The sequence below is a fragment of the Carettochelys insculpta genome, chromosome 5, assembly GCF_033958435.1.
Source record: "Carettochelys insculpta isolate YL-2023 chromosome 5, ASM3395843v1, whole genome shotgun sequence".
NCBI lineage: Eukaryota > Metazoa > Chordata > Testudines > Carettochelyidae > Carettochelys > Carettochelys insculpta.
In genome coordinates, this window is record NC_134141.1 from 50190115 (window position 1) to 50213972 (window position 23858).

Genomic DNA, 23858 nt, shown 5'->3' on the forward strand with positions numbered 1-23858 from the left:
CCCTCAAGCAGTGCTTCATGATTGAGATATGGAAGTTGGTCACCCCAGGCTTCTACCACTCAGTGGGGCACCAGTTTGGGGTGAGCAAGGCCACTGTCAGACTAGTCCTCATGGAAGTAAGCTGGGCCTGGAGCACGCCCCCACCATGAGGAGTGAGGCGGGAGCTCCTGGGATCGGGGACCCTCAGGGGCTTCTGGCTGGGAGGGGGCTCGGGGGGACCCTTGGCTGAAGGGGGCTGGGAGGAGGCTTGGGGACCCCCAGTGTCAGAGGGCTGGGAGAGGGCTCGGGGGGGCCTCAGGCTGGGAACACCCTGCTGTACCCTCACAAAAGGGCATGTCTTCTATCTCATGCAGGTCGTCCATGCCATAAACACAATGCTCCTGCATCAGGTCGTCCACATCAGGGACCTGGATCCTGTTGTTGGGGGGTTCGCAGTGCTGGGGTTCCCAAACTGCTTTGGTGCCCTGGTTGGGACATACATCCCCTTCTGCACCCTGCTACAAAGCACCAGCCACTATATTAAACGAAAAGGCTATCACTTGGTGGTCTTCCAGGCCCTGGTGGATCACAGAGGTGAATTCCAGGACATCTACCTAAGGGCGAACTTACAATGCTTTGGTTTTTCACAGTTCTGGCCTGTGCCGGTGTATGGAGGCCAACACCTACATCCCCCACTGTGAGCTGCTGGATGGGGACACCATCCTGCCATTATGCATGGTGGTGGATGCGGCATACCCCCCTACTACTGTGGCTCATACAGCCCTATATCAGTTACCTTGACCTCATCTGAGAGTCCTCCAACAACCTCCTCAGCCAGGCTCGGCTTGAGTGGGCTTTTGGGTGCCCAAAGTGGTGGTGGTGGAACATCCTCACATGCCTCAAGGTTGGTATATACAATGTCCTGCAGGTGGCGGGCACCTGCTGTGCCCTCCATAACACTGTGGAGGGAAAGGAGGAATGCCTTCATCCAGGTGTGGGCAGCAAGACTGCCTCTGGGTTCAAGCAGCCAGCCACTGCCGCCAGGCACCAGATGAACCATGAGCAAGTCTGGATCAAGGAGAACCTCTGGGGGAGCTTTGATCCCAGGCCACACTGACCCCTTCCCCCAATACCTACCTCTCACTGTCACTCCACACATCCACCCCTCACCACATGCACTGTCACCACCATCACTGCACCCACACGTCACCCCTCCCCCCCATGAGACCATGGGACACGGGCATTGATGTGCAGTAAAACATTTATAACATTCAGCTTCCACTTGGTGTATATGCAAACCCAGAACTATTTACAGTGAGGGGTGTAGGGGGGCAATGATGTACATTGAGAGGTGGAGAGGGACCTGAATTGGGAGAAGTGTGGGGAGGGACCAGAACGGGGAGGGATGCAGAGAGGGACCTGAACTAAGAAGGTCACTTGGGGATGGGTGTTGTGGGCCAAGAGCCCTGTTGGTCCTAGGATCCCCTCCCTGCCTGGATGTAGGGTCCAAGGTGGGGCTGGTATGGGGTGGGGAGGACTGGCAGGTTGAGGGATGTCAGCAGGGGCCTTGGGGGGGGCAACGAGGGCCTCAAAGGGTGGCAGCGGGGGCTTCTTCAGGGTGCTCAGTGGATAGGGCACAGTGGACTAAAAACCATGCCACATTGTCCACTTGCTCCTGGCAGGTCCCACGCATACACTCCAGGCAGGACATTAGCCAGTCTCAGGCCTCCCTCCATCAGGCCAGGTCAACCTCCTCTAGCCAGAGGTGCCGCTCCACCACCTCAGCCTGGCAGAGGCTGGCAGTGTCCTCCCCATACACTGCTGTGGGTACAGCGTGGTGGTGCAGCTGGAGGCTCCTGGGCCCTTTCCACTGCCTCTGGGGGGCTCTCAAGGACCACAGACAGCGTAGAACTGTGCAGGCCCTCAATTGCTGCAACTGGAAGGGGAGAAGGACGGCTTGTCAGTCCCTGACTTGGATCCCAGACCCCCCCACCCTCCCCAGGACACCAGACGGTATGGGCATGGCATCCAGGTGTTGTTGGGAGTACACAGGTGTGGGCCAGTGCTGCATATGTCTCACCACGCATCTGGTGCCCAGAACTGTCCAGAGGGCTGGATACTAGCTGGCATGGATGGACATCATGGGTGTGCTGGGGGACATGGCCAGCCAGGATGTCTGGCCCTGGACCACAAAGCCTATGTGTGGCCCATTGGCAGCTGGGTCACCCCCGCCCTACCAGCTGGGGTGCATGCTCTGCTGTGGACTTACCAGGGCATCCCTTGATGACCTCCAGTGATGCCCAGATCCCTGTTGTCTGGCTGGATGAGCAGGAGGGGACGTTGATGATGAGGTTGCCCTCCTCAGTCAACCATTCAAGGGTGGTGTCAGGCTGCTTGGTCCTGGCTCCTCCAGCGCCTTTGTCTCATGCTGTTGTGTGGAGGTGTCCATGACCCTGATGGAGCAGAGTTCCCAGTAGTAGGGGCAGGTGCAGGAACCTGCCCCTGAGTGCTCAGCCTCGTCCCAGACACGAGTATAGCCCTGACAGAGCTCCTTCACCTTGCTCCTCACTTGATCGGGGGACCACTCTGGATGACCATGGCTGGTCAGTCCCTGGGCCAAGCAGACAAAGGCAATGGAATTCCTCCACTTGACCCCATCTCCTGGAGGACCTCCTACTCTTTCCAAAGTCTCAGGAGGTCTCGGAGCTCAGGCTCTGTCCAGGAGGGAGTGCCTTTTTTCTTCTCCAGGGTGGGGTCCTGAGACCCTTGGGAGGGCTCTGAGGGAGGGCCCTTCGCCTCCAGAGGCTGACAGGTGTGGGCCATGTGTTTTTTTTTCAGTGGTTGGGGGTGGCTGTGACAGTGCACTGTGAGCAGCTTGTGCTGTTGCTACTTGCCCTCGCTCAGCTTCCTGCCACATGGTTTCTGGTACCATGAGGTTTTAAAAGTGGCTGGCTGCAGGGATCGTAGAACCCTGCTGTTGCAGGCCAGGGTGTCTCTGGCCTCCAGCTGGCTGCCGTCATGGAGGACTCCCCTTTCGAAACAGCAGGCCATGGAGCGTCCACACATACGTTCTTTCAAAAGAGCTTTTCAAAAGGAGGAGCTCTTCCCAGTACGGGATTGGGGTTCAGCTTTCGACATCTGAGTTGTGTCCCTCCGGCTTCCATTCGAGAGCGTACATTTCACCTGCAGACTCTGACTGTGCTCTTTCAAAAGAAGGCCTGTCTTTCCGAAAATGTGTGCATGTGTAGGCGCAGCCTTTGGGGCCTCACATCTCCGTCAACATAAGATCAGTTTGAGTAGGGCTGTTGAAAATTTGTTTGGAAACACCACTTCTTTGATGCTCTGCACTAAAGTTTGGCTGAACAAAGGAAATACATTGAATTGGTCGATAACCAGTTTCCCAGAACTTTTACTATGTTTTTAATGTGAAAGGGCAAAATAGAAGAATTTATATGAAAAATATCTAATTACTTTTTTCCATCAGTACAATGGCAAATGCAGAGCTATTACTGTATATGAATCTGTCAATTTACAGCAAGTTATTTTATAAATATGTGTGATTCCTATGTCCATACTTAGGCATTGAAATAGTCATCTGGGTTTCCAAAAGTTCTCAATATCCTACATTCCCCACTATGTTCAGGTATTTTTTAAGATGGGTCCTGGAGGAATATTCTCAAAACTGATTTAATATGATGAAAAGAACATAGAAATATTATAGACGTTGAGAAAGAGCCAGCTTTAGAGATAATTAAAATGACTACCTGTACAGAGCCCTCAAGGGCTTTCACAAAAGTCCAGAGTCTCAAATATCATTTGAAGCACTGTAAAATTAGTGTCACTTAGATAACCAGAAGTTCTATGGAAGTTCTAAGTCTGGTTCTGTACAGAAGTCAGAAAGTGTCTAGTTTAATCAATCTGGGCAGCTTTCACCCTGGTAGAGCTTTGCTTAGATAAAATGAGTTACTGCAGGGATGAATTTGGCCCTCTAAATAACTCAGCTCTCTGGTAGCCAAAGTAATACAGGCTGTACTTCTAAAAACCAGCATTCTCTGGTCCAGCAACATTCATGGTCCAGGGGGACCACAGATGCTGGGGTGGAACATGTGGCAATGGAGCTGTGGCTGGGGATACAGTCTGGGCTGGGGGGCAGCAGGGGCTAGGGCCAGGGCACTCAGCAGTGGATGGAGCAGGAGCCCTCAGCAGTAGCAGCAGGACTGAAGCCAGGTCTTCTGACAGTGGGTTAGCAGCAGGGGACTGCAGAAGGCAGCATCAAGGCCAGAAGCAGGGGGGCCAGAAATGGGGCGAGGCGAGCTAGGGTCTGGTGGCTGGGGACCTCCCCTGGTCTGGCAAATCCTCTCCTTCAGAACCAGTTAGGTCCCAAGAGTACTGGACATGGGAAGTCCAACCTGTATATCTTTTATAACATGTAATGAGTGCTTCCCAGAGTGCTGAAGTTTGGTTATAGCTGTGGCTGGATTATGGCATAGGTATTACAGATCTCTGCCTTGGGCCCCAGCTCTCAGAGTCACATATTTACCTCTGAATTTCTACCTGCTGAAAACCAATGAGCTGCTAACATCAAGCACAACTGCTTTAAGTAGGGACCTCATCAGCCCCACCCCAGCAAAGAACTGTGTGTGTGGCAGAAAAACCGCAACCAACAAGGCACAGCCACACATGACCAAGCAGCTGGGGGGTAAGTACTGAAGGGTGACCCTGCTGCTATTTCTACATCTCTATGATTCAGGGGAGAAAGAGAATCCTTATTGCTAACCCTGCCATTCACAAGGAAAGCTGTTACCTGTTACTGCTCCTGAAGGGATCATAAGGGAAACCTATACCACTATCTGGCTACGTCTACATGTGAAGCCTACATCGAAGTAGCCTATTTCAATGTGGCAACATCGAAATAGGCTATTTCGATGAATAGCGTCTACACGTCCTCCAGGGCCGGCAACGTCGATGTTCAACTTCAACGTTGCGCAGGCCAACATCGAAATAGGCGCAGCGAGGGAACGTCTACAGGCCCAAGTAGCACACATCGAAATAGGGATGCCAGGCACAGCTGCACACAGGGTCACAGGGCGGACTAGCGCTTCCGGGGCAACAGCTAGCCGCTCCCTTAAAGGGCCCCTCCCAGACACACTCAGCCTGCACAGCACGCGGTCTGAGGAGCCATAGGCACACAGACCCTGGGCGCCGCAGTCATGGACCCCAAGCAGCAGCAGCAGCAGCAGCAGCAGCTAGAGGTCCACCCAGCCCTCCCGGCAGGAGCAGGGCTTGCCCTGACCCATGCCATGCGGGAGGCAGCTGAGCACCTCCTTGCCCCAGGGGAGGAGATGCCCCCAGGGCAGCAGGGCTCAACCCCTACCCCTGCAGCACCCCGCCCCCACCCCCGCCTCAAACTCCGGCGGCTGTGGAGCTACCCCACCAGCACCGACTAGTGGGAGCGGCTGGTGCTTGGGGAGTGGGACGACGACCACTGGCTCAGGAACTTCAGGATGACCCGGCAGACATTCCTGGAGCTGTGCCAGTGGCTCACCCCCGCACTCAGGCACCAGGACACTGCCATGCGGCGTGCCCTCACAGTGCAGAAACAGGTCGGCATCGCTGTCTCGAAGCTGGCCACTCCCGACAGCTACCGATCCGTGGGACAGCAGTTTGGTGTCAGCAAGGCCACCGTTGGGGCTGTCTTCATGGAGGTAAGCGAACCCACGGGGGGAGGGCAGGGCAGGGGAGGGGAGGCCAGGGCAGGGCAGGGGGGCCAGAGCAGGGCAGGGCAGGGCAGGGCAGGGCAGGGACACTCACACCCTGCTCATCCCTCATTGGTGCTGTCCCATGTGCTTTCTCTGCAGGTTGTGCGTGCCATCAACGCCATGCTCCTGCACAGGCTCGTGAGGCTGGGGGACCCAGATGCCACCATCGCCGCCTTTGCCACCCTGGGCTTCCCCAACTGCTTCGGGGCTCTGGATGGGACTCGCATCCCCATCCGCGCCCTGCATCACAGTGGAGGACGATACCTCAATCAAAAGGGCTACCATTCTGTCGTCCTCCAGGCCTCGGTGGACTGCCGGGGACGTTTCCAGGACATTTACGTGGGCTGGCCTGGCAGCACCCACGACGCCCGGGTTTTTGAGAACTCGGGCCTGTGCCGCCGGCTGGAGGCGGGGACCTACATCCCCCAGCGGGAGATCCCTCTGGGGGACACCACCATGCCCTTCTGCGTCATCGCAGATGCGGCCTACCCCCCCCCCCCCGGCCGTGGCTCATGAACCCCTACACGGGCCATCTCTCCGCTAGCCAGGAGCGCTTCAACGAGCGCCTGAGCCACACGCGCCAGGTGGCGGAGCGCTCATTTGGCCGCCTCAAGGGACGCTGGAGATGTCTCCTGACCCGCCTGGATGCGGGCCCCAACAACATCCCCCAGATTGTGGGTGCCTGCTGTGCCCTGCACAATTTGGTCGAGAGCAAGGGGGAGACCTTTTTCCAGGGCTGGGCTGCAGAGGCTGGCAGGGCACACGTCCAGCCACCTGCTGCCCCCAGTCGGCAGGTGGACGCCGAGGGGACCCGGGTCCGGGAGGCCCTGCGGGCCCACTTCGATGAACAGGCTGCGGGGTGAACTCTGCCCAGGCCCCCTACTGCCCACCCCTTCCTCCCCCACACTCCTGCCCCAACGCCCACACCAGGGAGCACCCCACCGCCCCCCCCCGCCACTTGTCCTGGACAAATGACAGCACGCACTTGTGGCTGAACGTAAACTTTTTTTTTCTTTCCGAACCTTTTTTTTAATTTCCGAAACTTTTTTTTTTTATGTAAATAAATATGTGAACCACAAACCAAAAACTAGGTACAAACGTTCAACAAAAGCAATATGTACAAAAATAAAACAATCCAAAGAAACAACTGTCCGCCATAATAAAAAGAAAACCAGGGAGGATAAAGGGGAGAACTATTTACATGGGGGGGACGGGGCAAACGGGGGGCCGAAAACAACAGGGTCCAACTATATACAAGGGGGGGGGCCACGTCCTGGGCCCCTTGCCCCTATAGCCCGGCACTGGGCGTTGCCGGCCGGGAGCCCCGCCGCGCTTGCAGCCTGGTCCGTGGCTGGGTGGGAGCGGGCTGGACCGGAAGGTATGGTGGTCGGTGAGTGTCAGGTGGCTCCAGGGGTCCCTCGGCGCTCCAGCCCTCGCCGGTGGGTGGCGGGGCGACGGCGGACGGGACGGCGACGGGCGGAGCAGCTGGTGGTGGGGCTGCAGGAGCAGGCAGGGCGGGCGATGTTGCGGCCAGTGCGGCATGGGGGGCCAGGTAGTCCACCAGGCGATTAAATGTGTCCATGTAGGCCCCCCATGCCTCCTGGCGCCAGGCCAGCGCCCGCTCCTGCAGCTGGAGGTGCTGCTCCGCGACCTCCAGCTGCCGACGGTGGATGGCCAGCAGCTGGGGGTCCGTCGTCGTCGTCGCTTGGAGGTGCGGGGTCCGCCGTCTAGCCCGCCATGGGGCCGGTCGGTCCTCGGCCTAGGGGCTGCCCTGGAGCAATGGTCCCGGAGGGCTCTCCGGGACGACTGACGCCTCGCCGGCACTCTCTTCCGGTCCTTCTGATGGTGCAGGTGCAGGACACAGGAGAGGAGGGGGGGAAGAAGAATGGAGACAGGCGTTAGTGTGGGCCCCGAGCCGTGGCCTTTGTCCCCCCAGCCCTGTGCTGCAGGTTCCCAGTCCCCGTCCCCGGGAGATGCTGATGTGATGGATGGGGTTCAGGGGTCCCCCTGCACTGCACCCCGTCCCCTGGTGGAAGCGACTCTCAATTCACCCCGCAGGGTCTGACAGGAGAGGTTTCTTAGGCCACAGATGCCCAGTTTCTCCCAGGAGTGACAGCACCAGCTGTAGGAAGAGACAGTCCTTCCAACCCATCCTGGGGAGAAGACCCCAAGGGGTGCCCCTCGGGGATGCAGCTTTCCCCCTCCTCAGGCTGGCTGCCTTCCAGCTCTCCCTTCCCCTAGCCTCTACCTGTGGGCCCCGCCCTCGCCCCCCAATTCCAAGCCAGCTCGGCTCCTCCCTCCTGTTTGTTCAGGGCAGAGGTGTCACCTGCCAGCTGTAGCCCCAGGATCCTCCTCTGCCCCTGGGAGCTATTCGGCTCTTGTTGCTCATATGTAGCCTGAGTCTCCCTTTGGCACTCCCCCCACTCCATCACATGCTGCTGCTGCGGGGTGTCCCACCCCCTCCTCCCAGGGGCCCCTCGAGGTTCCGCTGCCCCCTGGCCCGGGGATGGGCCATGTCACTGTCATGCAGGGTGGGCGGGGGCAGGGGCTGATGGATGCAGTGCTGTGAGGGCCATGGCCCTGGTGTCCTTGGGGCCATGGCCATGTGAGCATGTGGGTGGCCCAGGACACATATCTCTAACCCCCACCCCTCAAGCCCAGGGGTGTCCACCCGAGGGGGGTACCTACCTGTCGGTCCGCTCCCACGGTCCGGAGATCCCCGGGGGGCGGAGGCCCTGCTGCTGCTCCGGGATGGCAGGAGGAGGATGTGCAGGCTGGATTCTGCAGAGGAGGAGCCCCCTACTCCTCCTCCTGCCGCAATGTCCCGGGGGTGGCCTCCGGGGGGGGGCCCCCGGGGTGTGGGGCTTGTCTCCGGGGTGGACTCCGTCTGCAGGGCCTGATGGGGCTCGTCAGCCGAGGTGTCAAGGGTGGCCGGAGGGGAGGAGGTGTGCCGGGAGCCCAGGATGTCCCTGAGCTCCCTGTAAAAGGGGCAAGTGACGGGGGCGGCCTCTGATCGGCTGGCCGCATCCCGGGCCTGGGAGTAACCCTGCCGCAGCTCCTTGACCTTACTCCTGACGTGGTCAGGAGTGCGGGCAGGGTGACCCCGGCCATCCAGGCCATCGGCCAGCCGAGCGAACGCATCCGCGTTCCGCCTCTTGCTCCCCATTACCTGGAGCACCTCCTCCTTGCTCCAGAGCCCCAGCAGGTCCCGCAGCTCAGCCTCCGTCCAGGAGGGGCCCCGCTGCCGCTTGCCAGCCTGGCTGCCAGCCCGCGAGCCCTGGCTGCCCTGGCTCCCCTTGGGGGGGGTCCCCTGGGGGCGCTGGGGGGGCTGCCGGGCAGCCATTGCAGCTCTGTGAGGCTGAGGGTGGTGCAAGCTGGTCGCGTGTGCAGGCTGTAGCCTGCACTTTCCTCAGCTTCCTGCACAGGAAGGGAGGGGGAGGGGACCTTTAAGGGGCCGCTCCACGCGGCCACCAGTGAGCTGAGGGGCTGGAGAGAGCGTCTCTCAACCCCCCAGCTGATGGCCGCCATGGAGGACCCGGCAATTTCGACGTTGCGGGACGCGGATTGTCTACACGGTCCCTTCTTCGACGTTGAACATCGAAGTAGGGCGCTATTCCGATCCCCTCATGAGGTTAGGGACTTCGAACTCTCGCCGCCTAACGTCGAAGTTAACTTCGAAATAGCACCCGACGCGTGTAGCCGCGACAGGCGCTATTTCGAAGTCAGTGCCGCTACTTCGAAGTAGCGTGCACGTGTAGACACAGCCTCTCCCGGTGGCCTAGCGTCTGGACTGAGTTAATGCAGCGCTCTAGCACCCGCCTCTAAGGTGTTTTGTCACAAGCACTGCACTGTAGGAAATAAAAAAGAGCTCCTGATTTTTCAAATCGCAAAAGATGAGGTACTATAGACTTCCATGTGATTTGCAATAGAATCAGAGAGCGGCGCTTTCCTGTAAGTAAATGCAATAAACAAAAGGAAAAATAGGGTAACCCTTAATAACAATACAAACTAACAGTTAGTAATGATGATACATAATACAGGGATGGCAATGAGCCCACACTATCTACCCAACTGGTACAGAAATCTGCTACAGGGAACAAGAAGAAATACCTATTCAGCAGATGGCACAGGGAGCGCTTGTTACAAAATTTTCTTGCATAAGAGATTTGCTGTTTATATTTTTCAGTCTGTTGTCTAGTCATTTAACTATATTTTTCAGTCTATCCAGAATATGCTTGACGATATTTGTGATAAATTTGAAGCACTATACATTTTGTATTATTATTATTTAATAATAATAATAATAATAATAATAATAATAATAATAATAATATAAATATAAATTTCTTTGTCCAGTGGATTACCTACACAATATCCATCCCACTGGCTACGTCTACACGTGAAGCCAACATCGAAATAGGCTATTTTGATGAATAACGTCTACACGTCCTCCAGGGCTGGCAACGTCGATGTTCAACTTCGACGTTGCGCGGCACCACATTGAAATAGGCGCTGCGAGGGTACGTCTACACGCCAAAGTAGCACACATCGAAATAAGGGTTCCAGGCACAGCTGCAGACAGGGTCACAGGGCGGACTCAACAGCAAGCCGCTCCCTTAAAGGGCCCCTCCCAGACACAGTTGCACTAAACAACACAAGATCTACAGAGCTGACAACTGGTTGCAGACCCTGTGCCTGCAGCATGGATCCCCAGCTGCCGCAGCAGCAGCCAGGAGCCCTGGGCTAAGGGCTGCTGCCCACGGTGACCATAGAGCCCCGCAGGGGCTGGAGAGAGAGCATCTCTCAACCCCCCAGCTGATGGCCGCCATGGAGGACCCGGCAATTTCGACGTTGCGGGATGCGGATCGTCTTCACGGTCCCTACTTCGACGTTGAACGTCGAAGTAGGGCGCTATTCCGATCCCCTCATGAGGTTAGCGACTTCGACGTCTCGCCGCCTAACGTCGAAGTTAACTTCGAAATAGCGCCCGACGCGTGTAGCCACGACGGGCGCTATTTCGAAGTTAGTGCCGCTACTTCGAAGTAGCGTGCACGTGTAGACACAGCTACTGTCACCCAACTTAACATATCTCTTTCAGCATACCATCTCCTGAAGGCCTGGTTCAGCTCCCAGTGAAATCCATAGATGGTCTCCTTTTGCCTTCAGGAGAGTTGAATTACGGCTCAGAAGTCCAAGAGTTTGTAGTGTTCCTGGAAAAAAAAATGACAAAGTTAGGGAGCAGTGGCCAAGTTGGAGGTGACAGAGGTAAGGGGGTGGGGGGGACAGAACAGAGCAAATTCAGAAATAAGGACAACTCACAGAGAATGCCCTGCCAACTGCCCACTCTAGTTTAAAGTAATGTGACATTATCTTGAGCATCTGCCACTCACCATTTTATGTTAGCATTTTAAGGACCGAGAGATGGCTCCTTGAGTGCTCAGATCACTGGTCATCTGTGTGTACTTGGTGCAGCTTAAGAATTGTGGTGAGAGTGTATATCTAGTGGAAGAATTAATGTGCAGTGGAAGAGTTCAGAAGACTTGTCATTTGCTAACTCTCTCAGATGATGTTAGATGAGGCAAGTTAAGAATGAAGGGTGGGTGTTTTTTCACAACAAACATTGACCCCTTTACTGTGGTTCCTGAATTCATTTTCTTGTTCTTTCCATCCCTTTAGAATCACGTTGGCTAATTAAAAGGCATTTTGCTTTTTGAAATTTAGAAGAATAGCATTAGTTTTAGAGTCAACATGTTGGAGTCCACCCAGAAACCTATTGATAGCAGTGTACATTTTAGGGCATTAGTCTTATGTGCTTTCCATATTACCCATCTCCTAATGAGTGGGTGGCAATTGCTTTGATAACCAAATGATATTGATATGAAGCCCTAGATGCACTGCATTTAGGTAATCTAGTCTCAAACCGATAAAGGCCTGAATAATGATCCACATTCATTATAAAGGATTATACTTCTCCTACCACATGCCAAAGAGATTTTTGCCTATGAGTGAAAACGAAAATTCTGAGAGCATTTTCAATCTCGAATGCTAGTAGAACAGAGAACCCTCTGCTAATGAGCAGTCTTATGTTGGTTGCAGTAGCACCAAACTAGAACAAAGTACATTTATGAACACAGAAATGAAAGAGACTTGAGAGTGGCAGAAAAAACAATGCGGCTACCACCTTCCACCAATAGATTATGATGGTTGCCACAATAGTGTCTTAAAAAGACTTTGTGTTACAGGGTTGACCAGCTCAAAGATCTTGGCCTGCTTTTTAACTTGTACCATTCCTATGTTTGTAAAGCAACACCAAACCTTTTTGAACATTATTCTGATACAGTAATACACTGGTAATCACAGTGTTCTCAGGGTAGAAAGTGCTCTATTGCACAGATTATAGAAACACTTACAGATATAAATTGGCACAAAGAGCTAATGTGACCATGAATCTGATTTGCCGTGATGTGGCAAGGAGGTTAAATGCAAAGCTAACGGAAGAAAATGTTGACCTCTGAAACAGAAAAAGTGCTTAAAAGCACTAACATAGAGCCTGATTTAATCCAAGCAATTGATAAATACTTGTGATGACTTTCTGCTCCATGTGTGGGTTGTTTTAATGTAAGCAAACTGACAGCACGGATAGCATTTTGGCCTCCTAAAAATTACAGTGATCAAAGATACATGAGAAATTGCCGGTTTCAGTCAGAGGGACTGTAATCTAATTTGTTTACTCCATGAGCTGTGGTGCGGGACTAATTAACTAAATCATGGTGGGTTTTTTTAAGGCCATTGTTTTTCCTAGAAAATAATCAGTTGTTCAGTTTGAAAAATTAGGTGCTACAATGTTAATGCACAAAAATTAGATGGGTACGGTTGAAACTGGGGTACCATTCACGCTGCAGGATGGCAGCAGGGTACTTTCATTGTGTTTTGTTAAATAAATAATAAATAATAATAATAATAATAAAAAAGCCCTGGCTTTCCACAACTTCATTCTCACCATGATAATGAACAGTGGAAAAAGGTGTAAGCTGTAGTGCAGCTGTCTTATTACCTACCCAAACATATCTTGTTCTAGAATTCCACTGATTTGTGTTTGGACTATAATGATCATTTATTACACAGAACCTGAGTCTGCTCCCATTGAAATCATTAATAGTATCACCATTAACCAACAGTAGGAGAAGGATCAGGCCCATAATAATGAAAATAGCATCAAATGCCTGTGTGCTGGATGTTTTCTTTTTTTTCTGCTTATTGTACAAATTGACACTACATAAAAAGAAGAAATTTGATTCATATATTGTTAAAATATAGAATAGGGTGGCCAGTAAATAAAAACTTTTTTAGTCTTGAGTTCACAAACTGAAAATGGAGTTTTCTGTGTAGTGACCAGAGAAACTGCGAGAATGTAAATGAATTGGCTGCAAATTCCTCTTATTGGCAGTCTCAGAAAGGGCTAAAAATTGATTAGGCTGGAACACTGTGAGTAATCTTTCCTACGTGTCTATTACGCTATGGAAAGGAAAACCTGACACTCTTACTATTGGTGTCATACTTCTTTTGTGGACAAGGAGAGAGCTCTGGGATCCAGGACTGAAAATCCAACTACTTTCTGAAGCACTGAATTCACACTGAAGAAATTTGTAAAGGTACTATTATGCAAAGTATCATTATTTGATTTCTTAAAGAAATTTGTTCTACATCACTGTTCTCAGCTAAAGCAGATAATACCACTCAGACTAGACTGTTGAAAGAATTACTTTTCCATAAAGCGATATGCTTACCTTCTTAAAAGAACATGAAATTTTGGTAGTGTGTCTATTGGGTATCAAATCAGAATGACGTAACTGTTTGTCAGGCCCTATATTGCAAATTGTATTTTTTCTTTCATTTCAAAGGTGAGGTCTTATGCACCATTGAAGCTAATGGCAAAACTCCTTCCTTTGATTTCTATGGTGCAAGATCTGGGCTTTACACCAGATGATCAGAGTTTTAACACGATTGCCCATATGTAGGCCTAAGCAGCCATTGCATACAGGATAGAAATGATGGAGTCCATTACAGGTGTAAATGTGACATTAGTAGAACATCAATGTAATATTTTTACAATCAATGTGGTATTTTTACAGAACAGCCATTACTGTCAGTTAGAAGTGGATGACTGTTGTGAGTGATGGAGGGCAAGAAAGCTGGCATTAAGCTAGCCAAAATGATTATAAGACATGATTTCATTATAAGACATGATTCAGAATTTGTGACAAAAAGGAGACTGACACATACTTCTTAAATTTAAGGATGTGTGTGACAGTCACTGGCAGAAAATGAATGAAGATCAGTAATAATACATTAAAGCCATTTCCTTATGAAGTTATCAGTTACATTTGGATTTGTCTTATTAATAGAAGGAAATAGTTTCCAGTGATTCACACTAAAGGGTGGTTGTTATAGGCAACCATAATTTTTCAGTAAAAGAGGAACACTTCAGAAGATCACAATACATGTGAAAGCAACGAAGGGTCCTGTGGCACCTTATAGACTAACAGAAAAGTTTTGAGCCTGAGTTTTCATGAGCACAGACTCATTTCATCAGATGCGTCTGATGAAGTGAGTCTGTGCTCATGAAAACTCAGGCTCAAAACTTTTCTGTTAGTCTATAAGGTGCCACAGGACCCTTCATTGCTGTTACAGATCCAGACTAACACGGCTACCCCTCTGATACTGAATACATGTGAAAGTAGATCATATGAAAAGGATCCATAATCATATTAAGAGGGCATGAGAAAATCCAAATGAAGGTCTGCAATGAGAATAATTTACTTGCTCTTCATTGAAGCAGCAGAAGAACTAGTAAAGAATTCAGCTGTGAATTTCAGAGTTCACCATTCCATGGCATATTTTGAAGGAAACAAAGCAGCAGAAATGTAGCAAATTAAAGACTAACAAAATGATTTATTATGAGCTTTCATAGGACACACCCACTTCTTCAGATCAATGTCATTTCCAATACAGACTGACATATGTAAGTACAGAGGACCAAAACAAACAAACAAACAAACAAACAAACAAAAAAAGCAATAAAAACTGTCAAATCAAATAGGATAGAAGGAAGGGAGTGAGAAGTTGCGGGGGGATGTTAATATGTTAATTGTCCTGTCTGAGATAATTGCAAACATCAAAGAAAGGGAAGCAGTCATTGTAATATGTGAGGTAGTTGATGTCTCTGTTCATACCACGTGTTAGTGTCAAATTTGAACATGTACTCTAACTCAGAAGTCTCACTCTCTAATCTGTTGTTGAATTCTCTGTGATGCAGGATACACAATCTCAGGTGTTTAACGGAATGGCCCACTACATTGAAGTGTTCACTGATAGGCTTATGTGTATTCAGTTTCTTGATGTCTGCTCTGTGTCCAATTTATTCTTTGGTGAAAGTTTTGCCCAGTCTGTCCAATGTACATAGTGTCAGGGCATTGTTGGCACATAATGGCTACGTCTACACAGCTGTGTCTACACGTGCACGCTACTTCGAAGTAGCGGCACTAACTTCGAAATAGCGCCCGTCGCTGCTACACGCGTTGGGCGCTATTTTGAAGTTAACTTCGACGTTAGGCGGTGAGACGTCAAAGTCGCTAACCCCATGAGGAGATAGGAATAGCGCCCTACTTCGATGTTCAGGAGTGTGGGGGAGGAAGGGGCGGGCAGTAGGGGGCCTGGGCAGAGTTCACCCCGCGGCCTGTTGGTCGAAGTAGGCCCGCAGGGCCTCCCGGACCCGGGTCCCCTCGGGTAGACGTAGCCCACGTGAAGCCTACATCGAAATAGCTTATTTCGATGTAGCGTCATCGAAATAGGCTATTTCTATGAATAACATCTACACGTCCTCCAGGGCTGGCAATGTCGATGTTCAACTTCGACGTTGCGCAGCACAACATCGAAATAGGCGCAGCGAGGGAACGTCTACACGCCAAAGTAGCACACATCGAAATAGGGATGCCAGGCACAGCTGCAGACAGCGTCACAGGGCGGACTAGCGCTTCCGGGGCAACAGCTAGCCGCTACCTTAAAGGGCCCCTCCCAGACATACTCAGCCTGCACAGCACGCGGTCTGTGGAGCCATAGGCACACAGACCCCGGGCGACGCAGTCATGGACCCCCAGCAGCAGCAGCAGCCAGAGGTCCACCCAGCCCTCCCTGCAGGAGCAGGGCTTGCCCTGCTCCATGCCATGCGGGAGGCAGCTGAGCACCTCCTTGATACACCGGAGGAGGAGCTGCCCCCAGGGCAGCAGGGCTCAACCCCCAACCCTGCAGCACCCCACCTCCACCGCCGCCTCACACGCCGGCGGCTGTGGAGCTACCCCACCAGCACCGACTGGTGGGAGCGGCTGGTGCTTGGGGAGTGGGACGATGACCGCTGGCTCAGGAACTTCAGGATGAGCCGGCAGACATTTATGGAGCTGTGCCAGTGGCTCACCCCCGCACTCAGGCACCAGGACACCGCCATGCGGTGTGCCCTCCCTGTGGAGAAATGAGTCGGCATTGCTGTCTGGAAGCTGGCCACTCCCGACAGCTACCGATCCGTGGGACAGCAGTTTGGTGTCGGCAAGGCCACCGTCGGGGCTGTCCTCATGGAGGTAAGCGAACCCACGGGGGGAGGGCAGGGCAGGGGAGGGGGGCCCGGGCAGAGGAGGGCAGGGCAGGGCAGGCCAGGGCAGAGGAGGGGAGGGTAGGGCAGGGCCACGCACACCCTGCTCACCCCTCATTGGTGCTGTCCCATGTGCTTTCCCTGCAGGTTGTGCGTGCCATCAATGCCATGCTCCTGCACAGGCTCGTGAAGCTGGGGGACCCACATGCCACTGTCGCCGCCTTTGCCACCCTGGGCTTCCCCAACTGCTTCGGGGCTCTGGATGGGACTCACATCCCCATCCGCGCCCCGCATCACAGTGGAGGACGATACATGAATCGCAAGGGCTACCATTCTGAGGTCCTCCAGGCCTTGGTGGACTGCCGGGGACGTTTCCAGGACATTTATGTGGGCTGGCCTGGCAGCACCCACGACGCCCGGGTTTTCCGGAACTCGGGCCTGTGCTGCCGGCTGGAGGCGGGGACCTACATCCCCCAGCGGGAGATCCCTGTGGGGGACACCACCATGCCCCTCTGCGTCATCGCAGATGCGGCATACCCCCTCCGGCCCTAGGTCATGCACGCGTACACGGGCCATCTCTCTGTTAGCCAGGAGCGCTTCAACCAGCGCCTGAACCACGCGCGCCAGGTGGTGTAGTGCTCATTTGGCCGCCTGAAAGGAAGCTGCAGATGTCTCCTGACCCGCCTGGATGCGGGTCCCAACAACATCCCCCTGATTGTGGGTGCCTGCTGCGCCCTGCACAATTTGGTGGCGAGCAAGGGGGAGGCCTTTTTCCAGGGCTGGGCTGTGGAGGCCGGCAGGGCTGACGTGCAGCCACCCGCTGCCCCTAGTCGGCAGGTGGACCCCGAAGGGACCCGGGTCCAGGAGGCCCTGTGGGCCTACTTCGATGATGAGGCCGCGGGGTGAACTCTGCCAGGCCCCCCACTGCCTGCCCCTTCCTCCACCACACTCCTGCCCCAATGCCCACACCATGGAGCACCCAACCGCACCCCTCTCCCACTTTTCCTGGACAAATGACAGCACGCACTTGTGGCTGAACTTAAACTGCTTTTTCTTTGAGAACTTTTTTTTTTTAACTATAAATATATAAAACAAGAACAAACTATATACAACATGTGGAACCAAAGTAATATGTACAAATAAAACAATAGTAAGAAAAAAGTGTGCTCAGTAATAAAAAGAAAACCAGGGAGGATAAAGGGGAGAACTATTTACATGGGGGGGGACGGGGCAAACGGGGGGCACAAAATAATAAGTTCCAACTATATACAAGGGGGGGGGGCCACGTCCCGGGCCCCTCGCCCCTAAAGACCGGTACTGGGCGTGGGCGGCCGGGAGACCCGCCGCAGCCGCAGCCCTGTCTGGGGCTAGCTGGGGGCAGGCCGGACTGGAAGATATGCCCGGCGAGTCTCAGCTGGCTCCAGGGGTCCCTCGGCGCTCCGGCCCTCGGCGGTGGGTGGCGGGGCGATGGCAGACGGGACGGCGACGTGCGGAGCAGCTGGTGGTGCGGCGGGTGGAGCAGGCATGTCGGGCGCTGCGGCGGCCGGCGCGGCATGGGGGGCCAGGTAGTCCACCAGGCAGTTGAAAGTCTCCATGTAGGCCCCCCATGCCTCTTGGCGCCAGGCCAGCGCCCGCTCCTGCAGCTGCAGGTGCTGCTCCGCGACCTCCAGCTGCCGACGGTGGATGGCCAGCAGCTGGGGGTCCGTCGCCATCGGCGGGTGGTGGCGCGGGGTCCGCCGTCTAGCCTGCCGTGGAGCCGGTCGGTCCTCGGCCGAGGGGCTTGCCTGGAGCGATGGTCCCGGAGGGCTCTCCGGGACCACTGATGCCTCGCCGGCGCTCTCTTCCGGTCCTTCTGATGGTGCAGGTGCGGGACACAGGAGAGGAAGCGGGGAAGAAGAATGGAGACAGGCGTTAGTGTGGGCCCCGAGCCGTGGCCTTTGTCCCCCCAGCCCTGTGCTGCAGGTTCCCCATCCCCGTCCCCGGGAGATGCTGTTGTGATGGATGGGGTTCAGGGGTCCCCCTGCACTGCACCCCGTCCCCTGGTGGGAGCGACCCTCACTTCACTCCGCAGGGTCTGACAGGAGAGGTTTCTTAGGCCACAGATGCCCAGTTTCTCCCATGAGTGACAGCACCAGCTGTCGGAAGAGACAGTCCTTCCAACCCGTCCTGGGGAGAAGACCCCAAGGGGTGCCCCTCGGGTATGCAGCTTTCCCCCTCCTCAGGCTGGCTGCCTTCCAGCTCTCCCTTCCCCTAGCCTCTACCTGTGGGCCCCGCCCTCCCCACCAAATTCCAAGCCAGCTCGGCTCCTCCCTCCTGTTGGTTCAGGGCAGAGGTGTCACCTGCCAGCTATAGCCCCAGGATCATCCTTTGCCCCTGGGAGCTATTCGGCTCTTGTTGCTCATATCTAGCCTGAGTCTCCCTTTTCCACTCCCCCCACTCCATCACATGCTGCTGCTGCTGCGGGGTGTCCCACCCCCTCCTCCTGGGGGGCCCCTCGAGTTTCCGCTCCCCCCTGCCCCGGGGATGGGGCATGGCACTGTCGTGTGGGGTGGGGGGGCAGGGGCTGATGCACTGCTGTGAGGGACATGGCCCTGGTGTCCTTGGGGCCATGGCCATGTGAGCATGTGGGCAGCCCTGGACACATATCTATTACCCCCCGTCCCTCAAGCCCAGGGGTGTACACCAGAGGGGGGTACATACCTGTCGGTCCACTCCCACGGTCTGGAGATCCCCGGGGGGCGGAGGCCCGGCTGCTGCTCTGGGATGGCAGGAGGAGGATCTGCAGCCCGGATTCTGCGGAGGAGGAGCCCCCCTCCTCCTCCTCCTCCTGCCGCGATGTCCCGGGGGTGGGCTCCGGGGGGGGCCCCCGGGGTGCGGGGCTTACCTCCGGGGCAGACTTCAGCTGCAGGGCCTGCTGGGGCTCGTCAGCCGAAGTATCAAGGGTGGCCGGAGGGGAGGAGGTGTGCTGGGAGCCCAGGATGTCCCTGAGCTCCCTGTAAAAGGGGCAAGTGACGGGGGCGACCCCAGATCGGCCGGCCGCATCCTGGGCCCGGGAGTAACCCTGCCGCAGCTCCTTCACCTTACTCCTGACGTGATCAGGCATGCGGGCAGGGTGACCCCGGGCAGCCAGGCCATCGGCCATCTGAGCGAACGCATCCGCGTTCCGCCTCTTGCTCCCCATTACCTGGAGCACCTCCTCCTCGCTCCAGAGCCCCAGCAGGTCCCGCAGCTCGGCCTCCGTCCAGGAGGGGCCCCGCTGCTGCTTGCCAGCCTGGCTGCCCGCCTGGCTGGGCTGGCTGCCCTGGCTCCCCTTGGGGGGGTGTCCCCTGGGGGCGCTGGGGGGGCTGCCGGGCAGCCATCGCAGCTGGGGTGGCTGGTTTGGATGGCTGAGGGACGTGCAGGCTGGCCACGTGTCTGGGCTGCCGCCTGCACGTTCCCTCAGCTTCCTGCACAGGAAGGGAGGGGGAGGGGACCTTTAAGGGGCCGCTCCATGTGGCCACCATTGAGCTGAGGGGCTGGAGAGAGCGTCTCTCAACCCCCCAGCTGATGGCCGCCATGGAGGACCCGGCAATTTCGACGTTGCGGGACGCGCAACGACTACACGGTCCCTACTTCGACGTTCAACATCGAAGTAGGGCGCTATTCCTATCCCCTCATGGGGTTAGCGATTTCGACGTCTCGCCGCCTAACGTCGAAGTTAACTTCGAAATAGCGCCCGACGCGTGTAGCTGTGACGAGCGCTATTTCGAAGTTAGTGCCGCTACTTCGAAGTAGCGTGCACGTGTAGACACGGCTAATTGCATATATAATGTTGCTGGAATTGCATGAGAATGTGCCTTTGATCTTGTAACTAACATGTTTAGGTCCAGTGATGGTATCCCCAGAATAAATATGTGGACAAAGTTGGCAGCATGGTTTGTTGCTCGGAAAAGTTTCAGGTTTCGTATTACTGTGGTGTAGGCTGCGATTGCTGGTGAGAATACTTCTCAGATCAGGAGGTTGGAAAAGGACAGGCCTGTCACCTAGAGCCTTCTGGAGTGTAGCATCCTGATTCAGAATAGTTTGTATATTTTTAATGATGCATTTCAGGAGTTTGAGTTGGGGGCTAGAGGTGATGACAAGTGGTGTTCAGTTGTTGATTTTCTTGGGGCTATCTTGAAGTAGTGGGTTTCTGGGTATTCATCTGGCCCTGTCAGTTTGTTTTTTTCACTTCTCTTGATGGGTAATTCAGTTTTATAAATGATTGATAGAGGACTTGTAGTTTTTGGTCTCTGTCAGTAGGATCAGAGCAGGTGTGATTGTACCTAAGGGCTTGACTGTAAACGACGGATCTTGTGGTGTGAGCTGTATGGAAGCTGGAGGCCTGTGGGCAAGCATAGCAGCCAGTGGGTTTCCGGTCAAGGGTGGTGTTGATGTGGCCATCAACGATTTGTACTGTGGAGAAATGTATTTCTCATGTGGAATAGTCAAGGCTGAGATTAATGGTAGGGTGCAGGTTGTGAAATCTCTGTGGAATTCTTCCAGTCTCTTTACTGTGGGTCCAAACGATAAAGATGTCATCAATGTAGTGTAAGTAGAGGAGGGATAGAAAGGGACGAGAGCTAAGGAACCATTGTTCTAAGCTGGCCATAAAAATGTTAGCGTACTGTGGGGTCATGCGGGTGTGCATAGCAGTGCCGCTAATCTGGAGGTATAAATTATCCCCAGATTGGAAAGAATTGTGGGTGGGAGGGGTTACATAGGTTAGCCACCAGATTTGCTGTGGTAACATTAGGGATGGTACTCCTGATAGCTTGTAGTCCCTCCTCATGTGGAGTATTGGTATGGAGGGCCTCTACATCCATGGTGGCAAGGATGGACTTATCAGGAAGGTTTCCAACGTTTTGTAATTTCCTCAGGAAGTCAGTAGTATCTCGGAGATAGCTAGGAGCGCTGGTGGCCTAGGGTTTGAGGAGGAAGTCTACATAACTGGACAGTCTGGTAGCAAGGGTTCCAATACCTGAAATGATAGGGCATTCTGGGTTTACAGGTTTGTGGATTTTAGGCAGTAAATAGAATAAGCCAGGTCAGGGCTCAGATGGTGTGTCTAGGTGAATTTGGTCTCAAGTAGAGGCAGGGAGTTTTTTTAAGTAGATTGTGTAGTTTCTTTTGGAATTCCAAAGTGGGAGCTGAGGAAAGAGGTCTGTAAAAATGTGGTGTTGGATAGTTGTCTAGCTGCCTTCTGCTCCTAGTCTGACTTATTCATGATGACTATAACTCCCCCTTTGTCAGCTGGTTTGATTATAATGTCCGAGTTATTATTAAGACTCTGGACAGAATAGCATTCAGCACGGTTGAGATTGTATTTCATTTGGTGTTGTTTGCGTATAATTTCAGTCTGTGCACGGTCGCAGAAGCACTGTATGTCGAAATCTATACTGTCACTACTGCTACACTCCAGAAGGCTCTAGGTGACAGGCCTGTCACTCCAAAAGAAGAATTCTATGTGGACTCCCCCGAGGGATGTAGTGACAATCTAGATTTCTATATTCAATGCTTCTGCAACCGTGCACAGACTGGAATTATACATATTCAAATTCGACACCCTAACACGTGGTATGAACAGAGGCATCAACTACCTCATGCATTACAAGGACTGTTTCCCTCCTTTAATGCTCATAATTATCTCAGATCGGACAATTAACATCCCCTCCACCTCTCTATCCTATTTGATTTAACATTTTTATTGCAATTTTTTTTCTTTTTGGTCCTCTTCACTTACAAATGTCAGTCTGTGTTGGAAATGAAATTGATTTGATGAAGTGGGTCTGGCTCAGGAAAGCTCATCACTGAAAAAAATCATTTGGTTAGTTTTTAAGGTGCTACATTTCTGCTGCTTTGTTTTGCTTGCTTACAGACTAACATGGCAACCCCTCTGTTATGATCTTAAAAGGTCAGTCAGATCCGAACAAAAACAAAAACAGCTTTTCTGCCCCCAGCATGCCTTACTAGAGCACATGAATGGGAAGTCCCTACTCTTTATGGCGTGTCACTCTCCTTTTATTCTTCTGAGGGTTCTAATACTTTAACTAAACCCAGGTTAGTGGAGTAAATGAAGGCATAACTGGCTATGTCTACACTAGCCAAAAACTTTGAAATTGCCATGCAGATATGAGCAGATAGGAATAAGGGGACTTCAAAGTAGCCAGGGTCCTTTTGAAAAGGATCCCCATCTGGACAAGCCGTGCGGCGGCGAGCCGTGTCAATTTCAAAGTGCTGCGGCCGCCCGCATGCTAATGAGGTGCTGAATATGTATTTCAGCGCTTCATTGGTAAACTTCAAAATGGCCATTTCGAAGTTTTTGGCTCCTGCGCACACGGCCACTGTGTGTGATGTTGTGACTTGTGGTGTGCGGGAGGTCAGACTGGATGAGCTGGTTGTCCTTTATGACCTTAAATGTTATGGGCTACAGTTCACTGCTGCGAAATGGCAGATTGAGGAGCTAGAAGGCCTCATAGACTGCCATTCCACCAGACGATGGGTTGGTAGGGGATTGCGGGGGTGAGAAAAATAGTAAAAAGGGGACATATGAATGTCAGCTAGAAGTGGTAGAGGAAAAAAGAGAGAGAGAGGAGACCAAAGAAAGGCTATGAATGCTTTCCTTTGCCATTATTGCCTATGTGCCTAAACTGATTTTTGTCTTTTCTTGATGAAGGTCGGGGAGAAGAGTGTACTTTAAGTTTGTGGAAGGCAGTGGGAAGACAGCTGACTGAAGATTCTAGGAGGCAGCATTTTACTAATCCATTTTGTATAGTGTGGGCAAATCTTTCTGCAGAAGCCATCCTACACAGAAATCTTCAAGACATTTCAGGATGTGTCGACTGCACAGACCAACTGTATTTGTAGAAAGCAAAGCTTTTTGAATGAATGAAAGAAAAGGGAACAGTTTTCGCAATTCTGCTTAAAAAGAACATGCCAAGTCTCCACTGTTATAGTTACCAGTTCATTTGCTTGTGGAACATTTATAAGTAAACTCCAGCAAAAAAGCTAATCCACTAGATTTGATTTTGATAGTGTTGTTCATGTGTATCAGTTAAACTTGGGCATGAGCTGATGATCTTAAACATTGTTGAAGCTAGGTTTCTCATGCAGCAAAGACCAGCTATTATGTGCATCAACTCAAACTATAAGAAGGTGTTTATTCTTGTTGTCAGGAAGTTTCATTACTTCTTAAAACTTGGAAGTCTGCTGAAGCCTGGGATTAAACCAGGGACCTTTAGTCTAACACTTGCCCAACTGAGCTACTTCAACAGTTAAACAGCTCTCTGGTTCTGTAACCAAACAGCAAATCGGGTTGGGGGAGCCCATTCCTCCCCCATGCACATAGCCCCTCTTTCCAGGGACTACCAAAACACATGAAACCTCCAGGAGCTCAGGTGAGGCTCAGGTGGATGAGGCTTGGCTAGTTGTCCAGGTGGGGAGGGGAACACAGGGGCTGG